Here is a 17,533-nt window from a genome sequence, read left to right on the forward strand (position 1 = left end):
ACCCTCACAAATCAACATAGGGACCTCCCTGGTGGTCCAGTGGTTAAGACTCCACACTTCTATCACAGGGGTTGCAGGTTTGATCCCTGGTCGGGGAACTAAGATCCTGCAAGCTGCAAGGCACGGCCAAAAAGAACCAAATCAAGATAAATATATTTTAATGAATATTTTCAAAAATAAAATTAATGCCAAAAAAGGATGAACAAAATATCACATTTTTAGATAAACGTCAGTGACAATGCCATACCAAGGCATATTGAAGCCTGAGGCAAAAGGAAAAATCAGTACTCCTGATCCTGTCTATTTAATGCTTGGTATTTTGTTCATCGTTGACTTTTGCCTTAATTTTGATGTATCATGTGTAGCAATTTTTTTTTCATTCTTAGTGGCATATAAAATTATAGTTTGCCTTAGTATCGAGGGCACCTTAGATTTGTTAAAACGCTTTCCATGTGGTATGTGGAATAAGCATGACACCTGGCAATGAAATTCAACTTGGCTTTGTTTCCCTCCGTTTCCTTTACACATTTATCCAGTGGAAGTCACCTTCCCTGTTCCTGAACAAAAACTCTGTGAGTCCCATGGCTTTTCTGTTCCCTCTTAAATAATGAACAATCCCACAGTCATTTTAAGTCACAAACACAGTCTCAGTTTAACAATCAGAATACATAATCCCCTGAAATAATCAAAACTCGCAACTTCACTTAGTGGTAAACCTTCTCCCCTCCACCAGCCCCGGGGGCTGGCAGCCTGCAGTAGGAAAGGGGAATAGGGTCTTGTGCTCTCCACTCTCCCTAGCTTTCTTCTTCACGCACTAAACACCTGCTGTTTTGTTCTCCTCCCATATGGTAGGGGGTTAGCAGCAAGGAGAGGAAGGGGATAGAACAGTTCTTACCTGGCTGGGTGGCTTCACACTCTCTGAGCCAGGAAGATGGTTAACGGTGACTCTTTGTCTTTGGGCGTCTTTCTTGGCTCATCAGAGCTTCCCTCTCCTTTCAGGTATCTGTAACATTTGTCCCATCTTGGTGGTGACTCCATGGATGTTTATTATGTAATGAACTCTGCCCTTCTGTATGCTTTATATATTCTAAAATTTCTTAATTTAAGAAAAAAGAACTGTGAGAGAGAATAAGGGGGAAGAAAACTAAGTCTACATAAAAAAGAACCTTTACTGGATAGAAACTTGCCTTACCTCTCTCTCTCTCCCCCTCCTCTCTTGTTTTACTACCAGCCATATCTTCTCTCCTGGTCTTCATTTTTATCCCCTCTATAGACCTATAAAAATAAAAGTTTGTCTAGATGAAGATAAACTTCCTTGCCCTTGTCACATGCTAGTTTATTTCTTACTCCTTCTGAATAAGCAGAGCCATATCCCGCTGGTTTCTAATTTCTTCAAGAATAAATGGCCGTGGCCAGAATCCAGTCCACTCCCAGTCCCCTGGCAACTCGTCAGGAGAGCTGGAACATGTCTGCCCTCGACCTCTAGGGCAGAAATCAACAAGAGTCCCAGAGCAAGAAAAGCACTGTAAAAACAGCAGTGTCACCAAAGGCAGAAAACACATCTCATTCTCACCATTGAGAGTCCCACTGTACTGCTGGTCTCCAGGCACTGGAACTGAAGACAAAAGAATGTTGCAGAGGCTAAACAGTTGTCCCCACTTTAATAAAATAATAGCCTTCATTGTTTAACTTCACAGTACTGGCAATATATTACTTATATCCTTGAGGGCTCATTTTCCATAGCAAATTCTTCAGTGTTCTGCTTTATTGGTGGTATTTAAATGTGTGGTTCTATTTTGCCTTCTAGGATCTATAGAGGCTGGAACTGGAAAACACATTCTCACACATTTCAAAGGGCCTGCCCAGATTCAGGATGTCTGAGTCAAAACACTTTTCCAAAAGGACAAGTTTCAGGAGGATAAGGAGAGAACAACTTGCTGTGGGTAGGTCTTGTGGGTAAGTCAACAAAGCACATAGGGAAACCAACGCAGAGTCCAAGCCCTCTGTGACTAGGGCTGGTATTTATGATTGAGGAGTTGCTTGCAGCAGCCAGCTAGGCTTGGGGGTGGGGGTCTGGGGGGGAGGCATCCATTCCAGGAGGCAAGTCTGTACTCACTGATATCCCTCGCTCCCTTCAATCTCCTTCTGAAACTCATCCCAGAGGGGTTAATAAAAATGAACAGAAAATGCTGGTAGATGAGACAAATAAAGTAAAATGTGAAAAGGGTGAAGAATCTCACAGAACAGAAATGGGATTCCATTAAGCCATGAACTCAGAGGAAGGAAAAAAAAATTGCCTCTTTATTTTCACCAACTTCTAACTGAAAATCTAGCATTTCCTTCAATAATGAATGGAGGCAATATACCAGAGCAGTTTCACACCACCAATGACTTTGTCACCAATAGAATTCACAGATATCTTCAATTAGCTTTATGGCTGTTGCCAGTATCTTGAAATATCATTTTTGTTCATTGTTACTTTGAAATTGTGATGGCAAATAAATTTGTCACTAGATCTTAATATTTAACCTGTTAATAAAGAAGTGTATAGAAATATACTGCACATCTGTCTTAATATTTTGATAACTGTATTTCAATACTTGGTTTCCTTTGTGATCCTATGTATTTTATGAAATAGATTTTAGAACACTATTCTCAGAAGAGATCCATAGGCTTCATAAACTGCCAAAGGGGAAAAAGGTGCAGAATCCTTTCATATGGCAGTTGCAGAGTAGTTGGAGGGTACAGTTCCTTCCCATCAACCCAAATTCAAAAACGTTTGAAAAAGACTTTGGTGATAAAAAGGAGGAGGGGGTAAAGATATAACTTTAGCTATGCCTAGGGACTATGCAATTCACTAGTGTATGAAACAGGTTAAAGGCATGGGCTTAGAGAGTCTCTCGGTTAAAAACAAACAAACAAACAAACAGATGGTTCAGGAGGAATAACCTAGGTGACCCTAGATTCAGTGCCCTGTGTCCTGATAACCCCAATCTGGAATATATGGTAGACCCACATCTTCTCCAAGAAACTGATGTTAATTCAGTTGGGTGTCCTTACAACCCTGGGAACGAATGTAGAAATAAATAGAATAGAAGCTTTTACAGCCAAGTTTCACTTCTCCATTGATTTACAGAAAAATTAAGCAGATAGTCCAAAGAGTTCCCATATACTCTGCCCCCAGTTTCCCTTATAATTAATGTCTTACGTTAGGATGGTTCATTTGTTACAATGAGGAAACCAATATTGACACATTATTATTAATTAATGGTCATAGTGTATTCAGATTGTCTTAGTTTTTGGTTGTCATGTTTCCTAGGCTGTTCTTAGCTGTGGCAGTTTCGCAGACTTTCCTTGTTTTCACAACCCTGGCAGCTTTGAGGAGTACAGGTCATATATTTTGTAAGATGCCCCCAAATTGGAATTTGTCTGATGTTTTTCTCCCGATAAGACTGTGGTAATGGTTATTAGGAGGAAGATAACAGAAGTAAAGTGTTATTTTTATCACCTCATATCAAAAGTGCATATTATCAGCATGATTTATGACTGTTGATGTTGTGTTTGATCACCTGGCTGAGCTAGTGTTTGTCAGATTTCTCCACTGTAAAGTTGCTTTCCTCCTATTTCCAGACTGTACTCTTTGAAAGGAAGTCACCATGCACAGATCACACCCAAAGAGTGAGGAGTTATGTTCCCCTCCTTGAGGTCAAAATATCTGCATCAATTATTTGGAATTCTTCTGTATGGGGGATTTGTCTATTCTCTCCTATTTATTTATTATTCAATCACTTACCTCAGTATGGAATCATGGGTATTTATTTTGTACTTTGAGCTTTAATCCAATACTACTTTATTTATTTTCTTGCTCAAATTGTTCCAACTTTGGCCACTGGGAACTCTTCCAGTTGGTTCCTGTGCACCTTTGACGTACCCCCATCAATGTGTTTTGTTTTGTTTTTTAATCACTTCCTTACTTTCTGATACTATAAGATTCTCCAGTATCATCTTATATATTTCCTGCCACAGCCCTAGAATCAACAATTTCTCTAAGGAGCCCTATTCCTTTTATTGGAGAATGATATTAGAAACCACATTCTGGACACTAGGTGTACTCCTTGTTACTGGAATGCCCAACTGATGTTTTTACAAACATGTAAAAGGTAGTCAGTGTAGGAAGGATAACCATTTCAACAAATGGTGCTGTAGCAATTGGACATACATGGGGGTGGGGGGGGGAAGGCAGGAATAACCTTAACCTAAAATTCACATTCTGTGTAAAAATTAACTAAAAATGAATCATAGACGTAATGTAAAACATAAAACCATAAAACTTTTGAAAGACAATACAAAATCTTCGGGATCTAGGACTAGGTGAATAGTTCTTAGACTTAAAACCAAAAGTATGATCCAAAAAAGAAAAATTGATAAATTAGACCTCAATAAAATTAGAAACTTTTGCTCTAAAAAAACCCAAAACACTATTAAGAGAAAGAAAAAACAAGCCACTACAGACTGGGAGAAAATATTTGCAAACCTCATGTCCAACAAAGGACTACTAACTAGAATATACAAAAAAATCCCAAACTCAACAGTGAAAAAATAAGCAATCTAATTAAAAAATGGGCAAAAGACATGAACAGACGTTTCACCAAAAAGGATATACAGATGGTAAGTAAGCATATGAAAAGATGCTCAACGTCATCAGCCATTAGGGAAATGAAAATTTAAATCACAAAGACATATCACTACACAGAGAAATGAAAACATAGGCTCACACAAAAACCTATACAGGAATGTTCCTAGTAGCTTTTGCTTAATAACCCCAAACTGAAAACAACTCAGATGTCATTCAACAGGTGAATAGTCAAATAAACTGGAGTATATCCATACCATGGTATACTACTCAGCAAGAAAAAGGAACAAAGTAATGACATACACAGCAATTTGGGTGACCCTCCAGGGAATTACACAGATGTCAGTGGTTGCCGGGAGCTGGAGCTGAGTGGCGGGGTGGGCAGTGGGAGAGGGATTGACTATAAAGGAGTGGCACAAGGGCATTTGGAGGGTTGATAGAAATATTCTATTCCTTGATCATTGTAGTGGTGGTTACACAACTGCAAACATTTGTCAAAACTCATAGGATTATACACTCAAAAGGGTAGATTTTATTGTATGTAACAATTCTAACTCAGGGGACTTCCCTGGTGGTCCAGTGGGTAAGACTCTGTGCTCCCAATGCAGGGCCCAGGTTCGATCCCTGGTCAGGGAACTAGATCCCACATGCATGCTGCAACTAAGAAATCCACAGGCTGCAACGAAAAGATTCCACATGCTGCAACTAAGACCCAGTGTGGCCAAAATAAATAAATAAATATTAAAATAAAAAAAAAATAAAAAAAAAAATTAATTTCGATGATGATTGCACAGCTCTGTGAGTATACAAAAAATACTGAATTTCACATTTTAAATAGGTGAATTATATGGTTTGTGAATTACGTCTCAATAAAATTGTCACAGGAAGGAAGAGAGGGAAGGAGGGTGGGAAGGAGGGAGAAAACAAAAAGAAAAACAAAAAAGAAAATCAAACACAAACTTCAAACTTTTCAGATTTCCCCAAGTAATCACATTCCCCCTGCAAGGAAACAATGTCTCAAGAAACTTCTGCACATATATCTAATGACTTTATTCTGTTGTAGATGTCCTGCTTCCTCATATTGTGCTCTTCTAATTAAAATCTTGTGTGGTACATCTGACTGAGCCTAGGTCATACCCTCCCATAGCTGCAAAGAAAGTGGGGAAAGTGAGTTCTGGTTTCAACCTGGGAGTCAGAACTCCTAACGGTGGAGATTGCCCAAATAAAGGAAAGCTATTCACAGATGCTAAGAAACTATAAGAATATGATAGAATGTTCACTACGCTCAGCCGTATGTGGAAGGTGAGTTAAAGCAGGGCAAGGTGGGAGGCAGAGGGACCAGTTAGGTGGCTGGTTCAGGCCCACAAAGAGAGATGGAGATGATCTGAACCACTAATGGCTGAGGCAGCAGTAATAGAGGCAGAGAGGAGCAAACAGATTTGAGAAACAGTTTGAAAGAAAACTCAGCAGAATTTGGAGATTTGTTCCACAAGAGAGATGAGGAAGCAGGAGGAATTAAGAATTTCTGGCTTGTGTTAAAAAAAAAAAATTTTCTGGCTTATGTAACTGAGTGGATAATGGGACCTTGATGGAGATGAGCAAGAAACATGGGGGGAAGAGCAGGTTTGGGAGTTAGGGGAAAGAGGAGGGAGTACACTAAATTCTAGATATGTTACTGGTTTCTGGTATAATTCCACTGTGGTCAGAGAACATACTTTATATGACTTGAATACTTTTAAATGTATTGAGCTTTGTTTTACAGTACAAAATCTGGTCTATCTTGGTAAGTATTCCATGTGTATCTAGAAAGCATGTGAATTATTTTATTGGATGCAGTGTCCTACAAATGTCAATTAGGTGAAGCTGCTTGATAGTGTTATTCAAGTCTTCTATATCTTTGCCAATTTTCTGTCCACTTGTTCTACCAATTACTAGGAGAAGGGTTTGAAATCTACAACTATGATTGTGAATTTGTCTATTTCTATGTTTGCTTCATGTATTTCAAAGCTCTATTATATTAAGTATATAAACATTAGAATTGTTATGTCCTCTTGATGAACTGACCCCTTTGTTATTATGAAATGACCTTCTTTACTTATGGTAATATTCTTTGCTCTGAAATCTTTTCTTCTGATTAATTTTTCTTTTGTTTGCATAGTAAATCTTTTTCCATCCTTTTACTTTTAACCTATTTGTGTCTATGTATTTAAAGTGCATTCCTTGTAAGCAGCATACTGCTGTGTCTTCTTTTTAATCCAGTCTCTTCCTTTTAACTGGGGGTGTTCAATCCATTTACATTTAATGTGATTATTGATATGGTTTGGTTAAAGTCTATCATCTTGTTAATTGCTTTCTACCTTTCCAATAGATTATTTGTTGCTTTCTCCTCTTTTTGTATGTTCTTTTGGATTAATTTAAAAATTCTGTGTTTACATCTTAACTCCTTTGTTGCTTTGTTAGCTCTTATTGTCTGGTTATTTTAGTAGTTGCTTTAGGGTTTATAGTATGAATCTTTAGCTTATCAAAATTTAAATTTGAGTGAAATCGTACCACTTCATGTATCCATACAGTATAAGAAACTTACAGCAGCATACTTTTATTTCCTCTCTTAGCCTTTTTGCTGTTTTTGTCATACGTTATAAACCTCAAAATTGGGTTGCCAGATATAGCAAATAAAAATGAACGACACCAAGTAAAATCTAAATTTCAGATAAATAACAAATAACTTCATTAAATAAGAATGTTCCATGCAATGTTTTGAAACACTAAAAAGGTAACAATTATTTGAAATTCAGAGTTAACTGGGCACCCCATATTTTATCTGGCAATCATACCCATAATACATTATATTTTTTGTTTAAATAATAAAACATCTTTTAAAGAGATTTTAATAATAACTTTAAGATTTTATGTATTTATAATGCAGTTACTATTTTTTGCTCTTCCTTCCTTTCTGTAGATCCATAATTCCATTTGGTGCCATTTTTCCTTATGCATGGAGGACTTCCTTTAGCATTTATTGTAGTACAGGTCTATGATTAATTTTTTTAGACTTTGTACATCTGAAAAAGTCTTTATTTTGCCTTCATTTTTGAGATGAGAATATAATTCTAGATTGATAGTTCTTTTCAGTACTTTAAAGATGTTATTTCACTATCTTCTTGCTTGCATCGTTCCTAACAAGAGATCTGCTGTCATCCTTTCTTTGTTCCTGTATATATAACATGCCTCTTTTCTCCTGCTACTTTTAAGATTTTTCTCCTTATTACTGATTTTGAGTAATTTGATTTTGCTGTGCCTTCATGTGGCTTTCTTTATGGTTTTTTGTGTTTGGATGTGTTGAAATTCTTAGATCTGTGAGTATAATAGTTTTCATCAATTTTGAAAATTTTAGGCCATCATTTATCCAAATATTTTTTGTCGCCATCTCTCTCCTTTGGAGACTTCATTTACATATGTTAGGCCACTTAAAATTGTCCCACAATTCACTGATTCTCTTTATTTTTTCAAAAATTTTTTTTTCCTATGTATGCTTCATTTTGGAAATTTCTATTGGTGTGACTTCAAGTTCACTAATCTTTTCTTTGGCAATATCTAATTTGCCACTAATCTGTCCAGTGTATTTTTATTCAGACATTGTTGTCTTCATCTCTAGAAGTACAATTTGGGTCTTTTTATGAATCTCATGTCTCTGCTTAACTTTTTGAACATTTAAAACACAATTAGAGTAACAGTTTTAATGTCTTTATCTGCTAATACTAACATCTATGACAGTCCTGGGTTTGTTTTTGATTGATTGACTTTTCTCTTTATTATGGATTGTATTTTCCTAAATCTGATCAAGTCGCTAGTTCTATTATCTGTTTATGAGAAATACAGGGGTAGAGGAACACGTTAAACAACACCTCAGGGGTGTAATCTGTAAAGTGCAGAATGTGGAAAAATCCACAGGACCAACTGTTGATTTCTTCAGTATATAAAGTGCACAGAAAGAAAAACGTTTAAGAGTTTTCACTAAATACAATGTGATGGGAATTCCCTGGAGGTGCAGTGGTTAGGACTCCTTTCTTTTACTGCCAAGGGCCCAGGTTTGATCCCTGGTTGGGGAACTAAGATCCCACAAGCTGCTTGGTGCAGCCAAAAAATAAAATTAATTTAAATTAAAATTTAAAAATAAATAAATAAAAATAAAAAAGAAGCATTATTTTTAAAAAATACGATATGAGGACCTTGTCTGAATCCTGACTTGAAGAAATAAACTATTTAAAACATTTATGAGAAAGTTGGGGAAATCAGAATACTGACTAGATGTTAAGAAATCATTAATTTTTAAAGATAAATGATTTTGTTGGTTTTAAACATAGACCTTAGTTTTTAGAGATACATAGTAAAATATTTATGGGTGAAATAATACGCTGCTGTGACTTGCTTCAAAATAATCCAGGGAGGGAAAGAGAAGGTGAGGATACAGATGGAACAAATTGGCCATGGGATGGTAACTGTTAAAGCTGAGTAATGAGAGCATAGTAGTTCACATATTATTCTCTCTGCTTTTGCAATATTTGATCTTTTTCCATAATTAAAAAAAATCAGATGTTCTCTTCTCTGAAAAACTTGCCATACTGTCTCCCTACACCTAATAGAATTAATTGTGCTCAGGAATGTTCCCCTACCATCCAAATAAATTAAACTCTCATTTATTTTCAAATCGTTCTCCCTTATTCAGCCATAAACCCCTTGAGAGTGAAAATGATGTCTTACTCATTTTCTATTCTTTGTTTTTCCATCACCAAACCACAGAGCTGGGATGCTCAATAAACGATGGCGAATTGGCAGCTCTCCACCCTAGTTTGCCAAGGTGTTTACGATAAAGACGCCGACTCTGTCGTACTGAATTAAATTTCAAGTTAGATGTTGTGTCCTTTATAAATTCAAGTCATACTGCATATAAATGTATGGCAAAGGAGCCCAAAAAGCTCTAATGTTAAAAACTCAGGTAATGAAACTGTCAAGGCAAACCAGGAATCCAGCAGAGATTGGCAGGGTCAGCAGTACTAAAATTGTTGTATAGTTCATTGTGTACTTCCCTTCCTTACAGGTATGCATTACACTGTGACTTTTGCAAAGTCCTTCCGTCCTGCCCTGCCTTTCTCACATGACTGCTCTAAGTATCAAGTAAGATACCCTAATGCACACGAAAGGGCTTTTTTTAAACTGGAAAGCAGTATAAGGTTTAAAGTATAATGACCTCTTTCTAAGGCATGAAGGCATCTTACAGAGCACATCATTTTAGCTATTGGAAGATCTGACCCTGGATGAAATTGTTCAGTAGGCAAAGCATGTTTTGGGTGATTATACAGTTGACCCTTGAACAACAAGGGTTTGGACTTTGCAGGTCCATTTATATGCAGATATTTTTCAATAAATATGGTACTTGGATTTTCATGTTACAGATCTTTAAATGTGGGGAAAAGTTTTGTTTGATTAGAGATTGCAGTATGTGGAGTCAAAACAACTAGGGTTTTGAGTCCTGATTCTATCCACTTTTTCAGCTTCCTGCCCTTAGGTGAGTCATTTATCAATTCCTTTGTTTTTGAGGTAGAGATAGCAGTACAGAGGACTTTCCACTGCAAGGGAGGTGGGTGGATGGTAGACGCCCGTAACCTGCCCAACTTTGTTCAAGGGTCAACTGTATATATATATATATATATATATATATTTATATATATATTTATATATATATATTTATATATATATATTTATATATTTTTATATTTATATATTTTTATATATAATATTTTTCTTTCCTTGAACTATAATACACACACAGCACCTATTATATGCCTGGTGCTGTGCTAGGTGCTAGTGACACAGAGTGAAGACAGCTAGGTGTCCAGGACCTATCCTTGCAGGCCACCTAATCCCTGGCTATTTTTAAGCCTTCACATACCCACCTACCTCCCACCCCTAGGTGCTCCTTACTCATGCTGTTCAATCTCCTGATTGACTTATTTATTAAGTTGTTTACATGTTTATGTATTTATTGATTTATCTTTTTAATTAAGAATTTCACTTTTTCACATTTTTCATATGTGCTCTTAGCACATGATTGTGGGCAGGTGGCCTATGAGTTCCTGTGTCTGTTACAAGGAAGGCAATTTTGGGAGGACCTTCCCAAGCTGAGTCCCCCCAGCTAGTGATGAGATTTCACATGGTGTTAAATCTCAAGAGTGGTTATAAGGGTGTTATGGTATAAGGGTATAAGTGGTTATAAGGGTGTTATGTCTCAGGATAATTCATAAGTTGTACATTGGTTTTATATGGCTTTCTATATTTGTGTTATATTTAACAATAACTGTTAAAAATAAATATCTCTTCTTTCAAAATTCACACAACTTGTTCACTATATTATAATGACATGTGGCGCAGGTGCTGGCCACAGGTAGGATCGGAGTTACAGGGAATGTCTGGTCAGCGGTGAGGGCTACCTGTCCACCGCCTCTGGCCTCAATGGAACCATCCAGTCGGCTACAGGAGGGCAAAACAACTAATGAAGATAACAACAACAACGATAACAGTAATAATAAACCAGAGAGTGAAACTCATCCGCCAAATCGTAGTATGCACTACGAATCGCGTCCCCGCAGGCCGGCCATACAGGGGACTGCACGGACAGCGGCCGTGGCGGCTCTTGCGGCGCCCCTGACTGCCCCCTTTCACTCTCTGGCCGGCAGAGTGGGCGGGGCCCGCTGGGAGGGGCGGAGCCTGGCGGGCGGGGAGGGGCGCCGAGCCCGCAGCAGAGGGTGGGGCTGAGGGATGGGAGGGGGTGGACGGGCGGTTGGGCGGGGCGCGCTTGGGCCTCAGCTCCTCACGCGCCGCTTTCCCAGCCCACATCCCGCGCCGCCGGGAGCCCTGGCGGCCAACGCTGTGCGCGAGCGGAGGCAGCAGCCAGAGGAGGAGCCGCGGACGCTGAGGTAAGCGTGGGGCAGCCCGCCGCGCGGCCCGGAGCCCTCGCGCCCCGCGTTCGGCCCGCGGGTTGTGGCGAGGGCGGGGGGCGGTGCGCGGAGGCCCGGGCGGGCGGGGCCGGGGCCTGAGGGCGGGGACCGGCCTGGCCCCAGGGGCCGGCGGGGTCGGCAGGGCAGCGCGGCGCTGGCCCTGCTGGCTGAGCCGCGGAAGTCGGGGTTCGAGGCGGTGCGGGCGCCGTCGCACGCCCGGCTCGGTCCCGGGCCTTGTCAGCCCGGGAGGTGTGGAAACGGCCTGCCCCGGGGACGCCCACGGAGGAGGGAAGGCGGGGACGGCCTGGTCCCTCCCACTTTCGGAGGCTGGGGGGCCAGTTCGCCCGTACAACCCTCGGGAACTTGTTAATAGGAAAGCTTGGCAGAGAAACAAATGCCAACGTTTTGGAAGAACTGAGAGTCACGTCGTTAGGCGCTGAGCCTTTATTTTCCTTCCCCGCCCCCTGACCAACCTCGGCCCGACTTGGCCAAAGAAGGATGTGTCACCAGCTCGCGGCCTCGGGCGGGATCCCGGGCCCGGCTGGGAGCGGGAGTACCTGAAACAAAGGTAAACAGGGGTCGGGCTGACCCCGGCCTTGCCCCGCGCCCGCCGCTGGGCCGCCCCGGGGGGTCTCACTCCCGCGCCGACCCTGGCCGCCGCCTCGGAGGGGCTTTCTCCTGGGGGACCTCTCGATGGAAACCAGCTGGCCGGCCTTGGAGTTGATGTTGCATCTGAACTCTGCTATGCTCACATTATTCCCAATCCTCTGACTCTGGTAAAGCTTAAGGAAACTGTATCCAGTTTTAGTGGTCAGCAAATGTAAGGGAGGATAAATTGCTCTTTGTAAATTATAAGGTATTTTCTTATTAGGAAATGGTCTGGAAACACGAAATAAACATTTTTAACACGTAAGCAAAAAAAGAGTGATTAGTATGCCTTCCAAAATCTGAGGAAGTCTTCCTCCTCAAATCTTTTATGTACAAAACATCGCCCAAACCTTCCGTGCCAAGCATTTTTCTTTGTTCTTCGTTAGTCTCAGGCCTCAGTTTCTCATAGAGAGAGCACCCAGTCTGAGACCCTAAGAATAGCCATATACTAGAGCAGAGCGTGTGTTTCCAGCTCAGTAGGCAGCAGGCTTGTGTTACAGTAAAACACGGTTTTCTTTCTTGGTCATACTATTTTAAATTACCTCAATTTCATTTCTTCCAGGAGTATCCATGACTTTTAGTGAAAACCTTTTAAAAAATCTATAGACTAATTTATACATACAGTTTATTCACACTTATTGCATCCTGTCCTCTCTGGCAGAAGAACTTATAGCATGAGATACTTGTGGAAAAACTTGAATCTTTTCTAACTCTGGGAGCTCAGAAATTGAGGCCAGAGGAAAGAAGTTTTTTTTAAAAATGGAAAGCTTTGGAGAAGTCTTTACCAGGACCAACCTGGCTGTTGAGTTCAAAAAATAGCTTTATCTACAAATGATCTGAACTTTAAGCAGTTAAAGATTTATTTGTATTCATAAGTATTTGCATATTTTAAAATGCAGCTAACATTCTGGAGATTGAAAGGGCTATACGACTTTATCTTATTCTGACTTAATTTGGCCTTAATGTTTAGCTGAAACCACTGCCCTAAGAGAATGAAAGGTTTGTTTCAGCAAGAAGGGAATAAAGGAGATGAGTAATATTGGAGTATGGGCTACTTGAGGGGGGTACCTGTTCAAACCATAACTTTGCTTTTAAACTCTTCAGAGGCTTCGCATTACTTCTGGCAAACAGTCTACACTGATATGGTCCATGCCACCCTTCAACACACAGCTTAAAGCTTTACTTCCTCTCTGAAGTTTTTCTTGACATCCTCCTCACCCCACCTCCCCCCCCAAAAAAAACCCACTGCCTGGAATAGAATTGATCACCCTTTTGAGTATGACCGTCCTCTAAATTAGAGGTACCATTGACATTTTGGACCAGATAATTCTTCTCGTGGAGGCTATCCTGTGCACTATAGGATGTTTAGCAGCATTCCTGACCTCTAGTTAATAGTTACCAGTAGTCCGCCTGCATACACACACAGTTGTGACAGTCAGTCACACAACCCACACCACCCACACCACCCACACTCAAAAATGCCTCTAGACATTGCCAGATGTCCCCTGGGAGGGCCAAAATCACCCCAGTTGAGAACCACTGTTCTAAAGGGACTGCTGTCTTAACACTAATGACACTGCATTGTCCTCATTTGCTTCTGTGTCATTTTTTCTACTCTGCTGGGTTTGAAGGTAAGAGCAGTCATTCATTTAACAAGCATCTGAGAGAGAGCCTACCTTGCCAGCCAGACCTTAATTTAGGTCTGGGACTACAGTGGTAAAAGCCATGGATGTGGTCTCTGCACTCCTGGACCTTACAGTCTAAAGAGAGTGACAGACACATACATGTATATTTAATTATACAGTTCCTCGTTACAATTGTGATAGATTCTGGAAGCAGTACAGGGTGCTCTGAGTACATAAAAAAGGGGTACTGACCTAGTTTGGAAACTAGGGAAGGTTTCTTTGGGAAAGAGGTAGACTGAAGAATAAATGGAAGTTACAAGGTAAAGCTTAGGGCGACTATATTCCAGGCAGAAGGAGCAGGACCTTTTCTGGGAATTCAGAGGCCAGTATGGCTGGAGGATGGAGAGTGATAGGGGCCGGATGATACAAAATGAAGCTGGGAAAGTAGGCGAAGGCACGGTGAGCAGCAGTTCTCAGTCCAGCCTGCTTATCAGAATCACTAGAGGAACTTAAAACAATACTAGTGCCTGGGCCGTGCTCCAGGCCCATTAGATCAGAATGTCTGCAGTGGGTCTTATTTCCTCCCCCAGCTGCCACTTTCCTCATACCTTCCAGCAGGATAACCACTGTTAGTAATTTTATGTATCATTCTAGACATTTTCTGTGGCATTCAAGCAAATGCATATTCTTTCTTCCTGTTGTTTACACAACTGGTAGCATACTGTACACACTGTTCTGTTCCTTGTTTTGTTCACTTAACAATGTCCTGGAAATCTTTCCATTCTAATATATAGTTTTCTTATTCTTTTGAACGACTGTATAGTATTCCATTGTATAGATACACCACAGATTATTTAATGGATCCTCTATTGAGGGACATTTAAACTGTGTTCCTCTATTGAGGGACATTTAAATTGTTTCCAATAATTTACTATAACAAATCGTACTATGCATATGCTAGTTCACATTTGTGTGAATATATTTGTAGGATAAATTCCTAGAAGTGGAATTGTTGGGTCAAATATGTACACATACACGTTTGTAAATATTTGTGGTTGTAAAAGATTACTCTGGTCATACTGTAGAGAATGGCTTGGAAATGAGTGGATGTTGGAGAAAACTGATTCTAACTAAGATTACAGAGTGTTATAAAGTGAATTGTGTCCCCCTAAAATTGCTTTTTGAAGCCCTAATCCCTAATGTGACTATATTTGAAGATAGTCTTTAGGAGGTAATTAAAGTTAAATGAGGTCATAAGGGTTGGGGCCCTAATCCAATAAAATTGGTGGCCTTATAAGAAGAGGAGGAAGGGAAGGCCATGTGTACACAGTGAGAACATAGCCATTTACAAGCCAGGAAGAGAGTCCTTACCAGAAACCAACCTTGCTGGACCTTGATCTGGGACTTCTATCCTCCAGAACTGTAAGAATATTAATTTCTGTTGTTTAAGCCACCCAGTCTATGGTATTTTATTATGGCAACCTGAGCTGGCTAATACAGTCAGCCTTTGGTATCTTCTGGGGATTGGTTCCAGGACCCCCCTGGATACCAAAATCCACGGATGCTCAAGTCCCTTATATAAGATGGCGTAGTACAGTCAGCCCTCCATATCTGCAGGTTTACATCCATGGATACAGAGGGAAAACTACACTGTGGAAAGGTAGAGAAAAACTGATAGCTGGGACCAAGTTGGTAGCAGAGGAGATGGAGAGAAGTAAATGGATGCAGGGGATATATTTAGGAGGCATAATTGATAGGATTTGATGATTGACACGGTACAAGCAGTGAGGGAGAAATACGTGTATAGGATAAAGCCCAGGGTTCTCACTTACCCAGCCAGGTGAATGGTGTTACCTGAGCTAGAGAACATTGGAAGGATAAATGGTTGAGGTGGTTTAAATTACAGTTCACTTTGGGACTGATGAGAAGTGGAGATGTCACATAAGCATTTGATAATTCAAATCCAGAGCCCAGAAGGGTGTGATGGACTGGGGATATAAATATTTAGGTGTAAATTGAAGGGTGTAGATGGAATTACCCTGCACAGAGGTTGTACACCCACAGCCCAGAGCTGAATCTGGTTTACAGATGTGTGTTGTTTTTCACATACAGTGGTTTTTGTTGTTGTTGTTTAATTTTGAGTTAGTTGCCAGTAATTTAAAATCTGAAGATTTCACATGAAAATCCAGATTTTGGAGCTTTTCTTTAAAAGTGAGAAGATGTGGCACTACTGAGCTGGCTTTCCCATGTGGGAGCAGTTGATTGGAGCTCTGTCACAGCTGATCCCAGCTGCTTTCTAGTCCACCAAAGAGCCTACCACTCCCTAAAACTGATTCCTGGCCTGCTTTGTTTATTTTCTTCTCCGACTGTGTAGGCATAGGAGTGTGTGATGCCTGCTGTAGGGAGAGAGTATAGAATAGTGATTCTTATTTTGGCTACACATTGGAAACATTGAATGGTTAAAAAATACTGATGCTGAGGCCTACCTCAATTTCTCTTTCTGTTTGCTTGCTCTGAATTGCAGCCTGGGATTTTTAAAAGGTCCTCAGGTGATTCCACTGAGCAGTGGAAATTGAGAACCAACGATAGACATTAAGAAGAGATGAGGGCTCAGGCCCAGCATTTCAAAGTTGGGTCAAGGAGGGTAACCCCAGGAGAGGGATGAGAAGTGGCCAGAGGTACAGTGGAATGACACCTTGCTTGCCCTTAAGATATGCAAACTTAACCGAATATTGAAGGTGTTTCTAATTAGATGAAAGAAAGTGTTCTATTTTGCAGGTACACTTACTGTTGTTTTTTTTTTTTTGCATGCATGCATGCATGCATACATATATGCTGTTCATAACTGTATAGAGTTATGCATACAAAAATCAGTTAGGCTTTACTTAATAGGCCATTTAAAGAATTTTTGAGAGTAATTTAAACTACATTCGATTTTTGTCTTAGAAGCTCACTTTCAAATTTAATTCCAGTTTAAGATGTGTCATGAAAGTCAAGGGAAGAGAGTATTTTAAAAAGAGGAGTCATCAAGTAAAGATGTAGACCTAAAATGATGTACTGAATTTAGCAAGATGGAGTCTTTGACCTTAGCAACAACCGTTTTAGATTGAAAAAGGCAGAAGCCAGATTGAAGTGGATAGAAAGTAAGGAAATGGAAATGGTGAATGTTGGAAAAATCTTTTGAGAAGTTTACCCAAAAGGGGAGTGATGAGGCAGGGGGAGGTGCCTTACATGTCTCTATGGTAGGTGCTTAGTCTGTGTTGGTTACCCAAATGCTTCTCCTGACTTTTCAGGGAGGTATCTCAGTCGTGCCTGATTACCCGTCTACCCCATTTCAGAGGGGTCTTGCTTATATTTGTTTTGGAGACTTTGTGCTTTTCACTGAGGAGATATTTTGCCAGGACCCTTGAGACTCAGATGTTGGTGATTAGGCCCGTAGTCTCTTTCTTATCTGGAAAGCCATAGAACTCCTAAGGACCAGCAGGGCTCCAGTGACCCTGACATCATCCTTTCAGTGAACTGATGAACAAAGACCAGATTGTTGGCATGTTGAAAATGGAATACTTGGCTATGTCAGGGAATATGTATCCCTGTCATTCCTAGGGATAGTTTTTGCAGCTGTGTTTTTTTCT

General features: G+C 40.3%; 1 protein-coding gene across 3 annotated transcripts in view; it reads left to right on the forward strand.

The window, feature by feature from the left end:
• Positions 1 to 11,495: 11,495 nt before the first annotated feature.
• Positions 11,496 to 17,533, forward strand: part of PPP2R3A (protein phosphatase 2 regulatory subunit B''alpha) — a 210,483-nt gene continuing 204,445 nt past the window's right edge. Inside the window, exon 1 of one of the 3 annotated variants that reach the window (XM_068545961.1) lies at positions 11,496 to 11,607. The gene's annotated coding sequence lies outside the window, so the exon portion shown is untranslated. The remainder of the gene's footprint in view (positions 11,608 to 17,533) is intronic. The other 2 variants (XM_068545959.1, XM_068545958.1) reach the window with 2 other exon arrangements.

This window comes from Eschrichtius robustus, chromosome 6, assembly GCF_028021215.1.
Source record: "Eschrichtius robustus isolate mEscRob2 chromosome 6, mEscRob2.pri, whole genome shotgun sequence".
Classification (NCBI taxonomy): Eukaryota; Metazoa; Chordata; class Mammalia; order Artiodactyla; family Eschrichtiidae; genus Eschrichtius; species Eschrichtius robustus.